The sequence below is a fragment of the Pelophylax lessonae genome (assembly GCF_965119305.1).
Source record: "Pelophylax lessonae genome assembly, chromosome: 6".
Classification (NCBI taxonomy): domain Eukaryota; kingdom Metazoa; phylum Chordata; class Amphibia; order Anura; family Ranidae; genus Pelophylax; species Pelophylax lessonae.
In genome coordinates this window covers 294,207,166-294,221,348 of record NC_138773.1, presented here as the reverse complement: position 1 = coordinate 294,221,348, position 14,183 = coordinate 294,207,166, and the positions used below count along the sequence as shown (strand labels likewise).

The 14,183-nt window shown below is 46.1% G+C and overlaps 1 protein-coding gene across 2 annotated transcripts in view; it reads right to left on the bottom strand.

Annotated features, from left to right (window-relative positions):
• THSD7B (thrombospondin type 1 domain containing 7B) overlaps nucleotides 1–3,135 on the bottom strand; it is a 925,167-nt gene extending 922,032 nt beyond the window's left edge. Inside the window, exon 1 of one of the 2 annotated variants that reach the window (XM_082260936.1) lies at nucleotides 2,852–3,135. The gene's annotated coding sequence lies outside the window, so the exon portion shown is untranslated. The remainder of the gene's footprint in view (nucleotides 1–2,851) is intronic. The other variant, XM_082260935.1, reaches the window with a different exon arrangement.
• Nucleotides 3,136–14,183: the final 11,048 nt, after the last annotated feature.

The following is a 14,183-nucleotide window of genomic DNA, read 5'->3' as shown; positions in this document are numbered from 1 at the left end:
CTGCTTGTTGAGTAGTTATAATTCCCCAGTATTTTGATCTTTTGTTGGGCAGTTGCCAACCATTCCTTATTTCCAGGGACTGACAGGCTTTGATACACATTGTCCCTGGAAAAGTCAGTGTTTTTCTTACTCACATCAGCTGCCAAGGCACCCTGGGACTTGTGGTTCCACAGAGACTGATGGGGCATGTGATTTCTAATGCAAGCATTCACCTAGGTTCTAAAATCTGCTGGGACTTGTAGTCCCTCCAGCTAGCATTGCACCACATGGCTTGGCCCTCCAAGGCAGCTTGGGGTTTATGGTTCTCCAGAAACTGACAGGGCTTTTGATATCTAGTGTAATCATCCATTAGGAGGCTGAAGTCTGCTGGGATTTGTAGTCCCTCTGACCAGCAATACCCTTAAAAGGCTCGCTCATCCCCCCAACTGCAAAGGCATCCTGGGACGTGTGGTTCCCCCCAGCCTCCCCCCAGCAATGCATAATAAGACTTGCATCTCCATCCAGCCATTGAGGCATCCTGGGACTTGTGGTTCCACAGAAACTGACGGGGCATGTGATTTCTAGTGCCAGCTTTCACTCAGGTGTTAAAGACTGCTAGGACTACTATCTACTAGTGCCTCCACCCAGCAGTGCACCATATGGCTTGCATTTCCATCCAGCCATTGAGGCATTCTGGGACTTGTGGTTCTACAGAACCTGACATGGCATGTCAAATCTACGACAATAATTCACCCAGGGGATGGAGTCTGCTAGGACTGGTAGTCCCTCCAAGCAGCAATACCCTTAGAGGCTTGCACTTTCCTTCAGCTGCAAAGGCATCCTGGCACTTATGGTACTCCAGATATCTATATCTAGCATAATCACTCATTTAGGGGCTGATGTCTGCTGGGACTTGTAGTCTCTCCAGCCAGCAGTGTACACCCTGTTGCTTGCACCCATAAGGCATCCTGGGACTTATGATTCTACAGAATCTGCCAGGGCATCTCAAATCTGGTATGGTCACTCATTTTAGTCCCTGCGGCCAGCAGTGTACCCTGTGGGTTGCCCCTCCAAGCCACCCTGGAACTTACAGTCCTACAGAACCTGACATGGCATGTCATTCATCCAGAGGCTGAAGCCTGCTGGGACTGCTAGTCCCTCCAATCAGCAATGCCATTAATAGCTTGCACTTCCATCTAACCGCAAAGGCATGCTGGGACTTATGGTTCTCCAGATAACTAGATCTAGCACAATCACTCATCCAGGTGCTGACATCTGCTGGGACTTGTAGTCTCTCCAGCTAGCAGTGTACCCTGTGGCTTGCACCACTATGGCACCCTGATAATTATGGTTCTACAGAATCTGGCAGAGCATGCCGTATCTACTCCAATCATTCATTCAGGGATTGGAGGCTGCTGGGACTAGTGGTCCCTCCAACCAGCAATGCCCTTTTAGAGGCTTGCACTTCCCTCAAGCCACAAAGGCATCCTGGGACTTATAGTTCTCCAGATATCTATACTTAGGACAATCACTCATTCAGGGGCTGACATCTGCTGGGACTTGTAGTCTCTCTCCAGCTAGCAGTGTACCCTGTGGTTTGCACCTCTAAGGGATCCTGGGACTTATGGGTTTACAGAAGCTTACAGGGTATGCCGTATCTACTCCAATCATTCATTCATGGACTGGAGGCTACTGGGAGTGGTAGTCCTTCCAACCAGCAATGCCCTTAGAGACTTGCACTTCCCTCCAGCCTCAAAGACATCTTGGGACTTATGGTTCTCCAAATATCTATATCTAGCACAATTACTCATTCAGGGGTTGATGCCTGCCTGCTGGGACTTGTAGTCCCAAGAAGGCATACTGGAACTTATGGTTCTACAGAACCTGACAAGGCATGCCGTATCTTCTCCAATCAATCATTCAGGGACTGAAGGCTACTGGGACTGGTAGTCCTTCTAACCAGCAATGCCATTAGAGACTTGCACTTCCCTCCAGCCTCAAAGACATCTTGGGACTTATGGTTCTCCAGTTATCTATATCTAGCACAATTACTTATTCAGGGGCTGATGCCTGCTGGGACTTGTAGTCCCAGGAAGGCATCCTGGAACTTATGGTTCTACAGAACCTGACATGGCATACCGTATCTTCTCCAATCATTCGTTCAGGGACTGGAGCAGGGGCTGATGCCTGCTGGGACTTGTAGTCCCAGGAAGACATCCTGGAACTTATGATTCTACAGAACCTGACATGGCATACCGTATCTTCTCCAATAATTTATTCAGGGACTGGAGGCTACTGGGACTTGCAGTCCTTCCAACCAGCAATGCCCTCAGAGACTTGCACTTCCCTCCAGCCTCAAAGACATCTTGGGACTTATGGTTCTCCAGATATCTATATCTAGCACAATTACTTATTCAGGGGCTGATTCCTGCTGGGACTTGTAGTCCCAGGAAGACATCCTGGAACTTATGGTTCTACAGAACCTGACATGGCATGTCATATCATATGACATATCATGGCAACATCATATCATTCACCCAGGGGCTGGAGTCTGCTGGGATTGGTAGTCCCTCAGCCTTGTAGTGCAATCTGTAGCTTGCTGTCAAAGCATTCTGGAACTTGTAGTTCCCCAGAATCTGACTTTGTCATCCAGTCCACAACAGCTCCTGCTATGGTAAGTATAAAAGCGTTCCAAGCTTATTCTATAACCAGAGCAAAGTGCAATACAGGCGGAGTGCAATAACCCCCAGCAACCAATCAGATGAACGCCGAAACCCCGACTGACAGCACTTTACGCTTTTCCCTGCATGAATAAATTGAATCATAATCAGAAGACCCCCCTAAGAGCTGCACACATTCCTAAGTCACTTACCTTTATTCAAAGACCTGATACTGATGGAGAGAAGAACTGAGCATCTTGCAGAAGGCGAGGGAGACGCAGAGACTGAGGCTCAGAAAGTCAGTAAAGTCTATGGAGAAGGAATCCGAGGGATGGCTGGCTGCAGGTGGGAGCGTATCCTCATGGTTGGATGGTGTCAGGAGCCATTCCTGCAGGGAAGAAGAATAATCCAGCTTTAGTGGAGAGAAGAGGGAGAGCGCAGAGCGCACAGCACACAGCACAAGCTCTGCTACACTGAATCCCAGCATCCCAGCCTGGTCCTCACTATCTGCAAGACACACCTCCCAGCTATGATGCCATCCATCTCCTGCCAAACCAACGTGCAGCAATAATCAATGCATGGAATCTACACCGAAGACGCAGCCAAGAGCTCCCTATGGGCACCTGTGGGCCAACACCTGGGGTGGGGGCTGATTTACTAAAGGAGTGGAGCATGGTCACTTTAACCACTTTACCACCGGAGGATTTTGCTGTCTTACGTCTGGGCCACTTTTTGTGATTCGGCACTGTGCGACTTTAACTGACAATTACGCGGTCGTGCGACGCCGTACCCAAACAAAATTTACGTCCTTTTTTTCCCACAAACAGAGCTTTCTTTTGGTGGTATTTGATCACCTGTGCAATTTTTACTTCTTGCGCTATAAACAAAAAAAAAGCGTTTATTTTGAAAAAATAACAATATTTTTAACATTTTTTTTATATGAAATTCCCCCCCAAAAAAATGTAAAAATCAAATTTTTTTTACATTTTTGGCCAATTTGTTTTCTGCTACCTATGTTTGGTAAAAAAAAATCACAATAAGCGTATTTTGATTGGTTTGCGCAAAAGTTATTGCGTTTACTAACAAAGGGAAAGATTTCTGTCATTTTTGGTGTTTTTTTTTAACGCGTAATGGCGGCGATCTGCGATTTTTTTTGTGGGACTGCGACATTGCGGCGGACAGATCGGACCCTTGACTGACATTTTTGACACTTTTGGGGGTACCAGTGACATTACTGCAGTAATCAGTGCTATACATATGCACTGTTACTGTAAAAATTACACTGGCAGGGAAGGGGTTAATTTTATTGGAGAGGGAGGGGTTAATGTATGCCTGGTGCTTACTAACGTGTGTGGGGGGGGGGGGAAGGTGACTGTGTGACACAGGGACAGATCGCATGTTCAGCTATGCTAAACCCTGCAATCTGACCCTGCCTGTCACTTAGGAGATCCGCCCGCTTGTGTTTACACAAGCGGGCGGATCTCCACACTCGATTGCCCGATGATCCCCTCCCCGATGATCCCTCCCCTGACCCGACTCCCGCTGTGACTGAATACAGCGGGAGCGAGCCTCCTGCAGCGCGCGCGCGCTGCCGAGAAAGGGGAGTGTCTGGCGATGTAGGTCTACGTCGCCAGACGATAACGAACCACTCTGCCGCAGTAGGCTCAACGTGAGCAGACGGCAAGTGGTTAAAAGTGAATTTTCCCTTATTTTAGAGAAGGAGGTAAAACAAAGAGGAAATGCACTTTGCAAAGACTAGACAATCCTGTGCATAGGAAAAACTAGAAAGTTATGCAAACATGCCGCATTTTATCGCAAAATCGCATAGTAATGTAGAGCAGTGCATCTCATACTCCACATAGGAGCTGCAAATGAACAGGGATCCCCCACTCCTGCACAGCCAGGCACACCGAATCTTCACAGGCACACAGTCAGCAAAACAGTAGCTCTGTTTTTTTGTGGTTTATTAGGGGGTTAACAACTTGGATGGGGATAGGAGGGTTTTGGGATGCCCACTCGACTTCTGCAGAACTTCAGAGACAACTTCCTATATACACCTATGTAACAGTAGCACCCTCCTAGGGAGGTGCTAGGTAAAATATATTCGTGACCCTGGAAATTGTATGGAGGGGATAATGGCCTAATTTAGTCCTTAAATATAATGGCACCTTCCCCTATAAGGTAAAAGTAGAAAAAAGAGGGTCCAGATCTGCATGACTGTATGACTGTTCCAGCAATGTACTCATTTATACAAATGCCCCTTTGGGATTGCTATTCTTCAGTGATTGCTATGTTCTTATATATGTGTATGTAACAGATGTGATGTCATTTTGTTCTTTGATGTAAAACTTTTATGATATATATCTAATACATTTTGCAAAAAAAATTTTTTATATATATCGTCTCTTTTATAATATTTTTGAGAGGCACATTTAAATCCCCTTTTTCCAAGTCTGCCTACCCCGCAGATCTGGACCCTCTTTTTTCTATATTTGTGACCCTGTTCTGCTTATCAGGAGGGTCTGATCTGTCAGTTAGCCTGTCACATGTTTCCAGGTGTGTTCTGTTGAGTCTGGAGAATCTCCCCACTGTATCCAATGAGGGACCTTGTTGGACAGTGGAGGAAACCTAGCCAATAGCACACCAGGGTTTATGACTGTCCCAGTGGGTGGGCATTGCTGCAATGCATCCTGGGATTGGGAATAAATCTGGAGGGAGCATGTGACAGGGGGTCTTTGGGCGGGAAGCCAGGTCCCAGGAGGAGGGTGACGGCTGTCTCTCCTCCTGTTGCTGAGGAAGGTGGTCCAGGCAGTCGGCCTAGGGACCAGGGGATGAGCTGTGCCATAGAGGATCCAGTGTGTGCTGACCAAGTGGAGCTGTGGGGCAGGATTCTTCTGGAAGGACCAGAGAGGTCAAGGGGATCAAGGAGCCAGCTACCCAGTGTCTTATAGTAAAGGGGTGCCAAGTTGTGAAGCCCTGAAAATTAGGGGTAAAGGGGGCGCCAGGAAGGGCCCTGAAGTTGCTCAGCAGTGCAGTCTATTATTAAAGTCAGCTACCTCAGGAAAAGAGTACCTTAGGAAGCTAAAGGACTCTTTCACAGTCAAAGGTGAAATACAGTAAGCGGCCTAGCTGTGACTGGCTCAAACAGCGTTAATCAGCATTTTTCCCTTTTGTGCTAATGTTAGTTCAGTTGGAGTATCCCACTCATCCCTTCTCCTATCCAAGTTCCTAATAAAACATAAATACCAAAGAAATTGGACTGGTCCTGTCTGAGGTAAAAACACTTGGAAACATGTCTGACTGTTCTACTGTTGCTAATGGTAACCCAGGGGAACCCGTCATCAGTAGCTCCCTTGGGAGTAGTGCTATATCTAGTACAGTCTCCTCTTCAGATTTCCTCCTGCACACACTTCCACTGATTCACCCGGATGGAACTGACTGCTCCTTGTCAGCTCTGTAACAGCCCATTACAGGCAGGAACCCATCGTCCCCTAGGATAGCCAGGGCCGCTGATAGGGGGGGGACCAGCAGTCCTCCTGTAGGGGGCCCGGCACGCAGGGGGTCCCAACAGCACGAGGAATCGGTGTGGTCGGGCGGAGGGGTAATTACAGAAGGAAGCCCTGTGCAGCTCTCAGATGTAGCTGAAAGCCAGTTTCTCCCCCTCCTGCCAGCTTTCAGCTGCTGTAGGGAGAGACACAGGCACAGGGCATCATTCCTGTATTTGCTTCTCCGACATCAATCCCCCTCCCCCTCCCTGTTCTGCCTGCTTCTGATCTCTCCCCCCTCCCTGTGTGCCCCCCCCCCCCCTTCCAGCAGCACTGCAGGCTTCCCTGTCCTGTAAAAAAATAACAGATTGTAAAAAAAAAAAATAATAATTAAACATTGTAATAAATAATTGTAAAAAACTGTAAAATAAAATAATTGTAACCATTTTTAAAACATATATCATTTCTTTTGCATGGTTGCGCTATTCTTTTTTAATATACATGTTGCTTGGTCCATAGCTGCACCGGCTTTAGATATACATGTTCAGGGTTTGCTCCCCCAATTTTTTGCTTGTTTAAAATAAAATAATTGTAACCATTTTTAAAACATATATCATTTTTTTTTTTAATTTAACCACTTGCCGACCGCTCACATTGAGCGTACTGCGGCAAAGTGGTTCGTTATCGTCCAGGGACGTAGGTCTACGTCGCTGGACTCCTCCCCTTGTGGGTGGCGCACGCGCGCCGCCGGAGGCTCGCTCCCGCTGTATTCAGTCACAGCGGGAGTCGGGCCAGGGGAGGAGCGGCGGTGATCACCGCCGCTCTTCCCCAATCGTCGGGGAATCGAGTGTGGAGATCCGCCCGCTTGTGTAAACAAAGCGGGTGGATCTCCTAAGTGACAGACAGGGACAGATTGCAGTGTTTAGCATAGCTGAACCTGCGATCTGTCCCTGTGTCACTCAGTCACCTCCCCCCACACACATCAGTAAGCACCAGGCATACATTAACCCCTTGATCACCAATAAAAGTTAACCCCTTCCCTGCCAGTGTCATTTTTACAGTAACAGTGCATATTTATAGCACTGATTACTGTAGTAATGTCACTGGTACCCCCAAAAGTGTCAAAAATGTCAGTCAAGGGTCCGATCTGTCCGCCGCAATGTCGCAGTCCAGCAAAAAAAATCGCAGATCGCCGCCATTACTAGTTAAAAAAAAAACAATAAAAATGACATAAATTCCCTGTAGTTAGTAGCTGCGATAACTTTTGTGCAAACAAATCAAAATATGCTTATTGTGATTTTTTTTTACCAAACATATGTAGCAGAAAACAAATTGGCCTAAAATGTTCAAAAATTTTGATTTTTACATTTTTTGGGGGGGAATTTCATATGAAAAAATGTGAAAAATATTGTTATTTTTTCAAAATTGTCGCTCTTTTTTGTTTATAGCGCAAAAAGTAAAAATCGCACAGGTGATCAAATACCACCAAAAGAAAGCTCTATTTGTGGGGAAAAAAAGAGCATAAATTTAATTTGGGTACAGCGTCGCACGACCGAGCAATTCTCCGTTAAATTAACGCAGTGCCGAATCGCAAAATGGGGTAAAAACCTGGTCAGGAATGGGGTAAAATCTTCCGGTCTTTAAGCTGTTAAAAATACGCTAATTGAGAATTTTTTTGTCAAAGACATGTAGCTTAATACATTTTGGCCTAAATATATGACAAAAATTGAATATACTGGATATTTTTTAACTGTCAAAGTAGAAAAATATTGTTATTTTTTCAAAATTGTCCCTTTTTTTATTAATATCGCAAAAAATAAAAAGCGCAGAGGTGATCAAATACCACCAAAAGAAAGCTCTGTTTGTGGGAAAAAAAGGACATAAATTTAGTTTGGGTGCGGTGTTGCATGACCGCGCAATTGTCAGCACAGTGCCGAATCGCAAAAAGTGGCCAGGACGTAAAGCAGGAAAATCCTCCGGTGGTAAAGTAGTTAAAAAACAATAAAAGAGGGTTTATTTATACAGGTTCTCTGTTATGTTTGTGTCCACTAATTATGATTTTAGTGTATTTTTTGTGAGAATATTCTCTTCACATATTGGGGGGGGGGGGGGGGGGGGTCCTGTTAATTCCAAGAGCAGCCCCGAGGATAGCACATTGGATGAAATAATGTGTAGACTCTCCCTCTGCTTCCTATGTGACCACTGATCCCAGCATCACTTTTTTAGGCAATGCTAGCCCACCTGGCTGCAACTGCCTAGTTACCAACTCTCCTGGCTGCCTCTCTGCACCAGTCCCCAAGACTGACTCTTCAACAGCCCAACAGCCCCCCCCCCCCCCCACACTCTCTAAAGATCTCTCATGGAAAAAGGTAAAAGGCTTAACCAGAAGAATGCTACCAAGGACTTTTAATCAGCAAAGAAAAAGGGTCACAATCAGTGGCGGCTGGTGCTCAAAATTTTTGGGGGGGCACAAACAGAAAAATTAGTGACCAGCGTGCCCCCATCAATGCAGAATGCCACAGCATTGCCCCCAATCAATGCAGAGTGCCACAGCGTGCCCCCCAATCAATACAGAGCGCCACAGCGTGCCCCTAATCAATGCAGAGTGCCACAGCATGCCCCCCAATCAATGCAGAGCGCCACAGCATTGTCCCCAATCACTGCAGAGCGCCACAGCATTGTCCCCAGTCACTGCAGAGCGCCACAGCATTGTCCCCAATCAATGCAGAGTGCCACAGCATGCCCCCCAATCAATGCAGAGCGCCACAGCATTGTCCCCAATCACTGCAGAGCGCCACAGCATTGTCCCCAGTCACTGCAGAGCGCCACAGCATTGTCCCCAATCAATGCAGAGCGCCACAGCATTGTCCCCAATCATTGCAGAGCGCCACAGCATTGTCCCCAATCACTGCAGAGCGCCACAGCATCGTCCCCAATCACTGCAGAGCGCCACAGCATTGTCCCCAATCAATGCAGAGCGCCACAGCATTGTCCCCAATCAATGCAGAGAGCCACAGCATTGTCCCCAATCAATGCAGAGCGCCACAGCATTGTCCCCAATCAATGCAGAGCGCCACAGCATTGTCCCCAATCACTGCAGAGCGCCACAGCATTGTCCCCAATCATTGCAGAGCGCCACAGCTATGTCCCCAATCAATGCAGAGCGCCACAGCATTGTCCCCAATCAATGCAGAGCGCCACTTCATTGTCTCCAATCATTGCACAGCGCCACAGCATTGTCCCCAATCAATGCAGAGCGCCACAGCATTGTCCCCAATCACTGCAGAGCGCCACAGCATTGTCCCCAATCATTGCAGAGCGCCACAGCAATGTCCCCAATCAATGCAGAGCGCCACAGCATTGTCCCCAATCAATGCAGAGCGCCACATCATTGTCTCCAATCATTGCAGAGCGCCACAGCATTGTCCCCAATCATTAAAGAGCGCCACAGCATTGTCCCCAATCATTGCAGAGCGCCACAGCGTGCCTCCCTCAATGCAGTGTGGGCTTCCCCCCCCCATCCACTTACCTGGCGGCAGCTTCTCTTCAGTCCCGGCGGCGGCGGCTTTTCCTCACTCTGTCCCCCGACGTGTCTCCACGAGTACTTCTGGTCCCGCCTCCTCCTCGGCCAATGGCAAGGGGTTTGCCTTTGCGGCCAATCAGGAAGGGCGTATCGGACGCGCTTCCTGATTGGCCAGTAGGAGGATTGGTGTGCCGATAGCGAATTTTCATTCGCTATTGTCACACAATGGGTGGAGTCGGAACGCACTGCTCTGCGCCCCGGCTCCACCCTTTGCATCGCCCTATTAGAGCCTCTGGCTCTAATCAGGTGATGTAAAAAAAAATCCCCATTAAGCTCCATGCGTCAGGCGCCCTGCATGCAGATTAGGGGGCCAGACGCATGGATGGGGGGGCGGCGCCCCTGCGCCCCATATACACCGGCCGCCACTGGACCAAAGATTGGTATAAAATGTTTTTATTAGTACAAAATAGCATACAAATTTTAACACCACCTAAAAATATGACTTCTGGTATGCATAGTCTTCAAATAAAAGAGATGTCTTTGTTGAACTGGAAAGCAACAGTATATACATGAAAATTGCAACTAAATGTTGTTGCTCAGAATGTGTTTTGATTATGTTAATTTGAATCTTCCTCAGGGGGACATGGACATCTTTAATGGAAAAATTGTATGTAGCCAGAGCAAACTTAAAACACCAAGACTAGGTGGTTTCCAGATGGTCACCCACCAAGGAGATGAAAATGGATCAATGCAAGCCTACGGGAGATCAAATCTACTGACCATGAGGGACACCAGAGGCACATGCACATCTACTATTGGTGGTTATACATGAATGTGTTGTAAAACGGTGTAGTACTGGCATCTTGATGAAGGTGTTTTTGACTAAATAATAGGTTCAATTCCAATTCAAGATGTTTTGTAGTATGAGATCCACTATATGCAATAACATATAGTCAGGTTTCCAAATGTGGGAAATCAAAGGGCCTCTTTTAGAGGCAGACAGTACTTCCTCAGATTGGCAGAGAAAGTCAAAGTGCCGTTGTCACGTGAATAGTTCCTCCCTCAGGGCAATATGGTGTGTCAATACCGAGTCCTAAGCCCACTGCTGTCTTTAAGGGAGGCTGGCAGTCTCCCCCCTTTGTTAATTCTCACCAGCGTTGCACTACAAACACTGTCCTCTCTTTGCTCCCGTGCCTCCAGGAAAGCCTCCTCCCTTGTATCTTCGGCAGGATCCTTCAAGCACACAAGCCCCGGCCCAAGGCAGGACACCCCCCCCCCCCGACTAGGGGTTACCCTTCAGGGCCACCAACAGGCTTCTCAACACTGCATCTCCATCTTCCACCTGATTGCCTCTCCTGGCATGGCCCATGTCTATTTATGAGGTTATCTCAGTCCCCTGCCATCCTACTACTGGGGATTGGCTGAGGCCTCATAAAAAAGCATGGCAGCTCCTCCTAACCCCCGCCCTTCAATTCTAGAAGGTTCTTTAATCTTCCAGACATCAGATGGACACATAAAAGAACTGCCATGATGAGTTATCCAGCCCTGAATTACAAAAACCCTGACCCAACTATAGACCTACAAATTTACAGCATGAGTCAGGATATGGTTTGTTGTGCCTCTTGGCAGTTCTTTGATGTGGCCCCCTGGCACCCGCTGATCATCCTGCAGAGACACAAAACAGCGGTCTGCCTATGTAAACTTGGCAGATCGCCTTATGACAGGAGGGAAGGCATGGTTCCTGTGCCTCTGCAAGGCAGGGAATAAATACCATCTCTTCCCCTACTAAAAGCACCTCACACAATATAGTAAAACACTGGTCAAGCACAAAGTTATCCCTTTGATTGTCCCTGATGTTAACCAGTTAGCCAGTTTCATTAGTACAGTGACAGTGCATATTTTTTTAGCACTGATCACTGTATTAGTGTCACTGGTCCCCAAAAAGTGTCAAAAGTGCCAGTTAGTGTCCAAATGTCCGCCGCAATATTGCAGTCCCGCTATAGGTCGCTGATCGCTGCCATTACTAGTAAAATAAAAATATCCAATAGTTTGTAGACGCTATAACTTTTGCTTAAACCAATCAGTATTCGCGTTTTGGGATTTTTTTTACCAAAAACATGTAGCAGAATTCACAATTGGCCTAAATTGTGGAAAATCTGATATTTTAAAAAAAAAAAAAAAATGATTGGATATGTTTTGTAGCAGAAAGTAAAAAAAAATTGTTTTTTTTTTTTTTCTTTGTCCAAATTGACGCTCTTTTTTTGTTTATAGCGCAAAAAATAAAAAAGGCAGAGGTGATCAAATATCCCCAAAAGAAAGCTCTATTTGTGGGGAAAAAAGGACATCAACCTTTTTGGGTACAGGTTGGACAACCATGAAATTGTCAGTAAAAGTAACGCAGTGCTGTATCGCAAAAAATGGCCTGGTCATGAAGGGGGTCAAGTGGTTAACCACTTGCCGACTGCCGCACGACTATTTACGACGGCAGTCAGCCCCTCACAGGCAGAGCGACATAGGGATACGTCGCTAGCCTGTGAGGGTCTAGGGAGCGAGCGCGCGCCCCCGGAGGCGCGCTCCCGCGCGGTCACGGACCCCCCCGCGCGTGTGACCGGTGGACCCGATGTCCGCCGGTCACTCGCCGATCGTCGGTGCAGAGGGAGAAAGGCAGGCGGCTAATGTAAACAAGCCGCCTGTCATTCTCCCCTGTGTAGAAACAGTGATCATACGGTTCTACTATGTAGGACCGTTGATCACTGTTCCTACACCTCAAGCCACAGCCAATCACAGTTAGAATCACGCCCCTAGGGACACACACAACCCCTCCCTCTCAAAAAAAGTTAACCCCTTCACTGCCAGTGTAATTTTACAGTAACAGTGCATATGTATAGCACTGATTACTGTAGTAATGTCACTGGTAACCCCAAAAGTGTCAAAAATGTCAGTCAAGGGTCCGATCTGTCCACCGTAATGTCGCAGTACCACAAAAAAAAAAATTGCAGATCGCCGCCATTACGCGTTAAAAAAAAAAACAACAAAAATGACAAAAATCTTTCCCTTTGTTAGTAAACGCGATAACTTTTTTGCGCAAACCAATCAAAATACGCTTTTTGAGATTTTTTTTACCAAACATATGTAGCATAAAACAAAATGGCTGAAAATGTTAAAAAATTTTGATTTTTACATTTTTTGGGGGGAATTTCATATAAAAAAATGTGAAAAATATTGTTATTTTTGCAAAATTGACGCTCTTTTTTTGTTTATAGCGCATGATCACAAAATCGCACAGGTGATCAAATACCGCCAAAAGAAAGCTTTTATTTTTTTTTGCAGGTGTTGTATGTTTTCCATACAAGTAGTGTTACGTCTTCTCTCCTTAGTGGTAGGAAGGTCCTAAATACGGCAGAGAGAGGTGCTGTTTAATGATTTGCTGTCATTCTCTGCAGCAGCCCCCTGTGAGCCCAATGATGCCTCTGCGGGGGCGGGTCCTTTACATCCCAGTATTAATCAACTCATGAGCAGAGCAATCCAGTGGACAAGAACACTTACTGTTCGGAACCGAGCCAAGTATAGGGTAACCCTCCTCTTCAGAGAAGCCTATCCTACCAACCCTTAACAAATGTACCTCCTTTTCTCCATCAACCCATCCCCCACAGTTATTGCCTTTTGTTTCACTTGACCCTCCCTTCTAGATTGTAAGCTCTAACGAGCAGGCCCTCTAGTTCCTCCTGTTTTGAATTGTATTGTAACTGTATTGTCTTCCTTCACATTGTAAAGCGCTGCGCAAACTGTTGGCGCTATATAAATCCTGTATAATAATAATAATAATAATACTGCAGTGAGAGCTACTTTTATTATTTTTACTTTTTAATTGTTTTTTGCATGAAGCTGGCTTTGGACTTTATTATTAGGTTTACTTCAATATTATGGAGAAAGGCAAATCCGGGGAAATGGGGATAAAAAGGGGCTGGTACCCCACAACAACAGTCCTTGGAAAAAGGGGGGGATGGGGATGAGGGAGGATTTGCCTAATTGATTTTGGGATGTTGGTACCTTTACTTGGTTTGTTATATATGTAGTTAAAAGGACCAGGGGAAAAAAGGGGAAGGGAAGGGGATGTTGAAAAAGGGAAAAAAGAGGGAGATGGGACTTTAAATGAAACTCGTGCAATTGAGTCTCCATCCCTAATTATATTGAAAAAAGGGGAACACATAGTGTTCAAAAAATGTGGGACTTTGCATGAGGTGTGACCAGTATACACATAATGAAAATATATCACATATACATCTGCTGGTAAGCATTAAGAAGCATACGGTAAACATTATGTGTTTATTAACATATCCATAGCAGTTAACATAAAGTACAGTAAATACAAGACAAGTAAAGGGGGACATAAATGGAGTACATATGGATAACATGATAGGACCATAAAAAATAATAAAAAATAATAGCAAAATGAAACCAGAGGGCGTATAGTGTAAATTAATATTGGTAATAGGATGCATGTTGAATATGGCAGAAGAATTTGAATGGCCTCCA